Source organism: Octodon degus, unplaced genomic scaffold (genome assembly GCF_000260255.1).
Source record: "Octodon degus isolate 3935 unplaced genomic scaffold, OctDeg1.0 scaffold00038, whole genome shotgun sequence".
NCBI lineage: Eukaryota > Metazoa > Chordata > Mammalia > Rodentia > Octodontidae > Octodon > Octodon degus.
In genome coordinates, this window is record NW_004524614.1 from 4,921,459 (window position 1) to 4,927,519 (window position 6,061).

General features: G+C 42.8%; 2 pseudogenes; both read left to right on the forward strand.

The window, feature by feature from the left end:
• The first annotated feature begins 836 nt into the window (after positions 1-836).
• On the forward strand, positions 837-3,301 carry LOC101571188 (annotated as a pseudogene).
• A 593-nt stretch (positions 3,302-3,894) lies between these two features.
• LOC101579022 lies at positions 3,895-4,329 on the forward strand (annotated as a pseudogene).
• Positions 4,330-6,061: the final 1,732 nt, after the last annotated feature.

Sequence of the window (6,061 nt, forward strand, 5' to 3'; positions counted from 1 at the left end):
GGATCTATGAAGTTCAGATTCCTCCAGGTGGGTGTTGTTTGGATCTGGCTGCTGTGCTCCACTTCTTTCTGCTGCAGGCGTTAGAGTGAACCCTTTGTGTCAGTCTGGCAAAATGTTCTGCTCCTGAATCAGCTGAGTGGGTCTTGTCTCTGGCCTCTTTGCAGGGAGTTCTGCTGAAGGGTTCCATGGTGGGCCTGCACTCTGGGTCGAATGAAGATCCGCGGGCCCCAGGTCGTCTCACTCTCTCACTGGGCCTGCGCTCCGGGTCTATTCAGGATCCCACTGGGCCCGGGTCATCTCACTCACTCGCCAGGCCTGTGTTCTGAGTCTATTCAGGATCCCACAGCCCTCGGTCATCTCACTCAGTCGCCAGGCCTGTGTTCTGAGTCTATTCAGGATCCCGCGGCCCTCGGTCATCTCACTCAGTCGCCAGGCCTATGCTCTGGGCCTATTCAGGATCTGGAGGGCCCTGGGTCGTCTCACTCTTTTTTTTTTTTTTTTTTTTTTTTTTTTTTCAGAACTGGGGATTGAACTCAGGCCCTTGTGCTTGCCAGGGAAGCACTTATTCCACTGAGCCATCTCCCCTGCCCCTTCATGATTATTTTTATCCACCTTACACCCAGGTAGCCTCTATTGGTCTTAATTCACATTCAGACCCTGAACACTTGTCAGTAAATTGTTCCTTGGCAGCTCCAGTTTCCCCTGGTCTTTAAACCTCTTGGTCTGCACCCCTTCCAACATCAGCCAAGGATTCCAGATCAGTTGCCACTCCAACTGATTTTCTGGCATCTGACTTCCTAAATCCTGTATCAGGGGATTGGTTATAATCAGAAACCATGACAGGTGCTGCAAACGTGTGTCATACATTAATTAAAGTCAATGGATCCAGAACTACCCTCTGAAATTAGCTTAAGAAATGACCTAGTAAAATAAAAAATTAAAGCTTTAAAGAAAGAAATCATTACGATCTTGAATGATGAGAAGCTTCCAGGACTCCTGATGACCATCATTAGTTTTGTGCTACCTCTTTAAGACCACACCATCAAAAAAATTGTTCCTGATATATTGGGAAATTGTTCCTAAAACAACTCCAGATAGGAGACTTTTACAAGAATTGATTCTTGTGTGTGATGCATACAGAAAGGATCCTCAGCATCCTAATAAATTTATTCGAGGAGCTACTCTTTGGTTTCTTTGAAAATTGAAGGAAGCAGGATTTCTAGACCTTTAATGCCAGCTATCCATGCTTGCTTGAAACATTGGCACAGATAAATCAATGTTATATTGATTTAATCATTAAAGAAAGTGACAATAATGTAAAGTTCATCATTCTGGATCGACTGGTAGAATTAAACGAGTGTCTTGCTCATGAACGAGTCCTCCAAGATCCGGTAATGGCCATCCTAAGAGTACTGAGTACATCAGAAGTACACAAGAAAATTCTGCAATTAGCGCTGGATCTTGCCTCTTCTAGGAATGTTGAAGAACTAGTTATTGTCTTGAAGAAGGAAGTGATTAAAACAAATAATGTATCTGAGCATAAAGACACTGACAAATACAAACAAGTTCTTGTATGAACATTGCATTCCTTTTCTGTCTGGTTTCCAGATATGGCTGGAAATGTTATTCCTGTGTTAATGGAGTTTCTCAGTGACAGTAATGAAGCAACAACCGCTGCTGTATTGGAGCTTGTTTGTGAAGCCATTCAGCACTCTGATAACCTGAGAATGCTGATTGTTGAGAAGATACTTGAAGTCTTTCATTCTGTTAAGTCTGTCACCATCTATCAAGGAGTATTATGGATCCTGGGAGAATCTGTAGTACCAAGGAAGACATTCAGAGTGTGATGACTAAGGTCCACAGGTCGCTTGGTGAGATTCCAATTGTTGAGTCAGAAATGAAGAAAAAAACTGGTGAAATAAAACCTGAAGAGGAAATAACTATGGGGCCAACTCAGAAATTGGTTACTGAAATGGGAACCTTTGCAATTCAGAGTGCCCTCAGCAGTTCTAGACCTACCAAGAAAGAGGAAGACAGACCTCCCCAAGAGCATTTCTCCTGGATGGAAACTTTTTTTGTTGCTGCCTCTCTTGCCACAACTCTAACCAAGATTACCTTGTGCTATGTAGCTCTGGTTCAAGGTCAAAAGAAGTGAAATTCTTTTGTTGCTGAGGTCATGTTGCTCATGGCAACTATCCTTCATTTGGGAAAATCTTCTCTTCCAAAGAAGCCAATTACTGGTGATGATGTAGACCAAATTTCCTTGTGCCTCAAGGTCTTGTCTGAATGTTCACCTTTACTGAATGACATTTTCAATAAGGAGCGCAGGCAATCTCTTTCTCAAATGTTATCTGCCAAACTTGAAGAAGAAAAGCTATCCCAAAAGAAAGAATCTGAAAAGAGGAATGTGACAGTTCAGCCTGCTGACCCCATTTCCTTCATGCAGCTGACTGCTAAGAAAGAAATGAACTGCAAGGAAGACCAGTTTCAGCAGAGTTTGTGGGCAGCAATGGGTAAAACTCAGAGGAAAGAGGCCGCAGATCCCCTAGCATCTAAGCTTAACAAGGTCACCCAGTGGACAGGTTTCTCGGATCCTGTATAGGTGGAAGCTTATGATCGTATCAACCAGTTCGACATTGTCCTGAATGTGCTTGTTGTGAACCAAGCCAGTGATATTCTGCAGAATAGCACATTGGAGTTAGCTGCCTACTCTAGGGCATTTGAAATTTGTGGAAAAGCCTTCTCCTCTGACTCTTGCACCTCAGATTTTGCAAATATTAAAGCTAATGTCAAAGTAGCATCAACAGAAAATGAAATAATTCTTGGTAATATAGTTTATGCTGCCTCTGGAACACCAAGTGACAGAAATCGCGTGGTCCTCAGTGAGAGCCACACTGACATTATGGATTATATCCAGTCTGCAACCTGCACTGATGCTGAATTCCACCAGATGTGGGCTGAATTTGAATGGAAAAACAAAGTGACAGTTAACATCAATATGGTTGATTTAAATTACTATTTACAGCACACATTAAAGTCAACCAACATGAAGTGTCTCACCCCAGAGAAGGCCCTTTCTGGTTACTGAGGCTTCATAGCAGCCAACCTTTACACTCATTCGGTATTTGGAGAAAATGCACTCACAAATGTCAGCATCGTGACACCAATTCACCAGAGGCCTGATGCCGTGGTTACTGGCCTTATACGGATTCATGCAAAGAGTCAAGGAATGGCCTTAAGTATTGGAGATAAAATCAACTTGTCTCAGAAGAAAACTAGTATATAAGAATAGCATGTCCTTGAAGCTCTATAGCTAAAACTTAGGTATGGACTCACTGGGTTCCAGCATCTTTTGTACTCTTTAATGCTTCATGTTTGTGTAGATCTGAGTTTGTGCTAAATGCATTCCAGCCAATAATTTATAGTCTTTCCTTTAAATCAAGATTGAGTTTAAAACTATAGTTTGTCTTTTGTCCTAATAGTTCTGATTGCCTGTCCTCAAAGTATATAATGTTTCTCACATGTACCAAGACCATTTTTATAATAACAATAAACTGACCGATTCACAAACTTTTGTTATTTTATAAATATAAATGCATACATAAACCTTTTGATCTCAGATAACCTGACCTGAAAATGGAATGGAGGTGAGATTCTAGTCCTCTTAGAATATCTACCCCAGGCTTACTCGGTGTGGAGAACAGCTCCTCCCACCTCTGCTGCTTGTTCCCCATCTACCATTCTCCCACATCGACTTGCATCTTCCTGGGCTCCGTGTGGGGCTGTCCGTGCTCTCCCCGCTGACTGCTACTCCAGGATCCCTCGACAGCAGGCTCTGTGCTGTGTTTGGACCTGGATATTTCCAGAGGAAGACAGAAAGCTGAGGCAGGTGTGATGGCTTCAAGGTTACTTCCTGGAGTTGGAGCACAGGCCTCGCAGGCCCGGAGGAGCCGCGGTCCTAGTGGGCTTGCTGCCATCCTCTCTATGGCTTCTGGAGGTGGCATCCTTTCTGATGAAGAGCAGGCTTCTGGCCTAGAGAGAGAGATCATACTGGTGGCCCAGAAGGGACTGGACCCGTACAATGCACTAGCCCCAAGGGAGGCTTCAGGCACCAAGGAAGAGCCTAATTTAGTCCCGCCCATCACCAACAAGCAAATAGTGGGCTGCATCTGTGAAGAGGACAATAGCACTGTCATTTGCTATTGGCTGCACAAAGGCGAGGCTCAGCGAGGCCTGAGCTGTGGAGCCTATTACAAGCTGGTGCCTCGCCGGCTGGCTCCCAACCCCCACAGACTCCCTCAAACATGCTGTAAAGTCTCTTTCCAATAATGACAAGCTGGGTATCAGCTCCTTTCCTTGGTGAAAAAAAAGACAAAAAGCTGGTCTATTTCTTACCTACTGTCTCCCCAGTGAAGGCTGCAAATGATTAGAGGCTCCATCCTTCTACAACTGCATTTGAGTAACCATTCTGCAAAACTAGAATTCTTACTGGTTCTAATAATGCTATTTCTTCCTCTCTCCTTTTCAGATTAAATGATAAAAATGGCTTTGTGCTGTTGGCTACTACCACAATCTCTACAAATAATTTCTTCATTAAAAGCCCTTCAGATGATGCATGCAAATGGATTCTGTTTTTATCCAACACCCTAACAGATAAAGTATCCAGCTCTACGGAGAGGGCATTCATCCCCACTTGCTCCTACCCCATGGACTGAACAGAGGATTGAAGAAAAGAACAGTCCTTTCTTCAAAGACAGGGTGCTGAGTAGACAAAGCATACTTCCACTATCCAGGGGAACTATCTGGAAAGAGATGCCAGGTAAGGACAGGTCCTGGGAAGATACTGCATCTCAGAATCAAGAGAAGAGTGACCTAATAGGGAGTAGGTGTAATTTAAAAGAGTAGTAGAAACAATTAAATGGCCAAATTATGGAAATATGCAAGAAAGGCAATATCATAGAAACCAAAAAGAGTTTCTGTGCTGTGAAACTTAAGGAGAAATTGAACAAAAAGTTACAGTAGAATGCTTAAAAGACATGGCCCTCACCTCTTTTCCTACATTCTTCTCATGAGAGGTGGTGTCTGTGTTTTTTTGCCTTGAATCTGGGCTGGCTTATGACCTTCATGACTGATGGAGCACAGTGGGAGGGACATTGCATAGCTCCTGCAGCTAGGTCAGAGAATGCCACGCCACTTCAGGCTGGTTTCCTTGAGTAGCATGTGAGAAGCTGTAGAGCTGAATTCAAGTCTCTAAGAGAACAACCAAAATGAACCCACACACACACCTGACAGCCAGTACCCACCAGCATCCAGTGAGTGAGCCATCCGGGACATTCAGTCTCCACTGGCATCTGTCCACAGTTCCCTGAGAGACCTCAAGAAAGAGCAGCCTACTCTAGCTCTTCCCCATCTTATTCCACAATGTCATGGGTGAAGTATAATGGTTGCTGTTTTAAGTCCTGTTCTGGGCCAGGGAGATGGCTCAGTGGAATAAGTGTTTCCCTGGCAAGCACAAGACCCTGAGTTCAATCCCCGGTTCCGAAAAAAAAAAAAAAAAAAAAAAAAAAAAAGAATGTTCCATGCTTAAGTCTTAAGTTCTGGGAGTGAATTGTTACACAACAATAATGATAGATTTTTCCGTATAGGTGAGATATGCTGTAACAAGACATATTTTAGACCTATAGCATTGATTTTGGGACAGAGAAATAAAGGAAGCTGAGAGGATATTGAGAAGATGTTTATAAACTCTTAAAGGGCACTGGAGGGGTTGCCAATGATAGCTTAAAGTAAATGTTACTGGAAGCAGGAAGAGAGATCCTTGTTATGAAATGGCAGCGCACTTAGTAAAATTTTCATTTATGAATAGTAAATCAGGTGAGCTTTCTAGGCAAAATGTCCTAATTAACAAGAGGTTACCATAAATCAAAAATATAGATAACCTGAAAAAGGAATTATTCAATTTGCAAGGAAAATTTAAAGATAATATAAAAGAATCAAGGCTTACTAGTCCAAGAGCAATTCATGGAATTATAATCTTTCAAAGAACCAGCTTTTTGCTTTT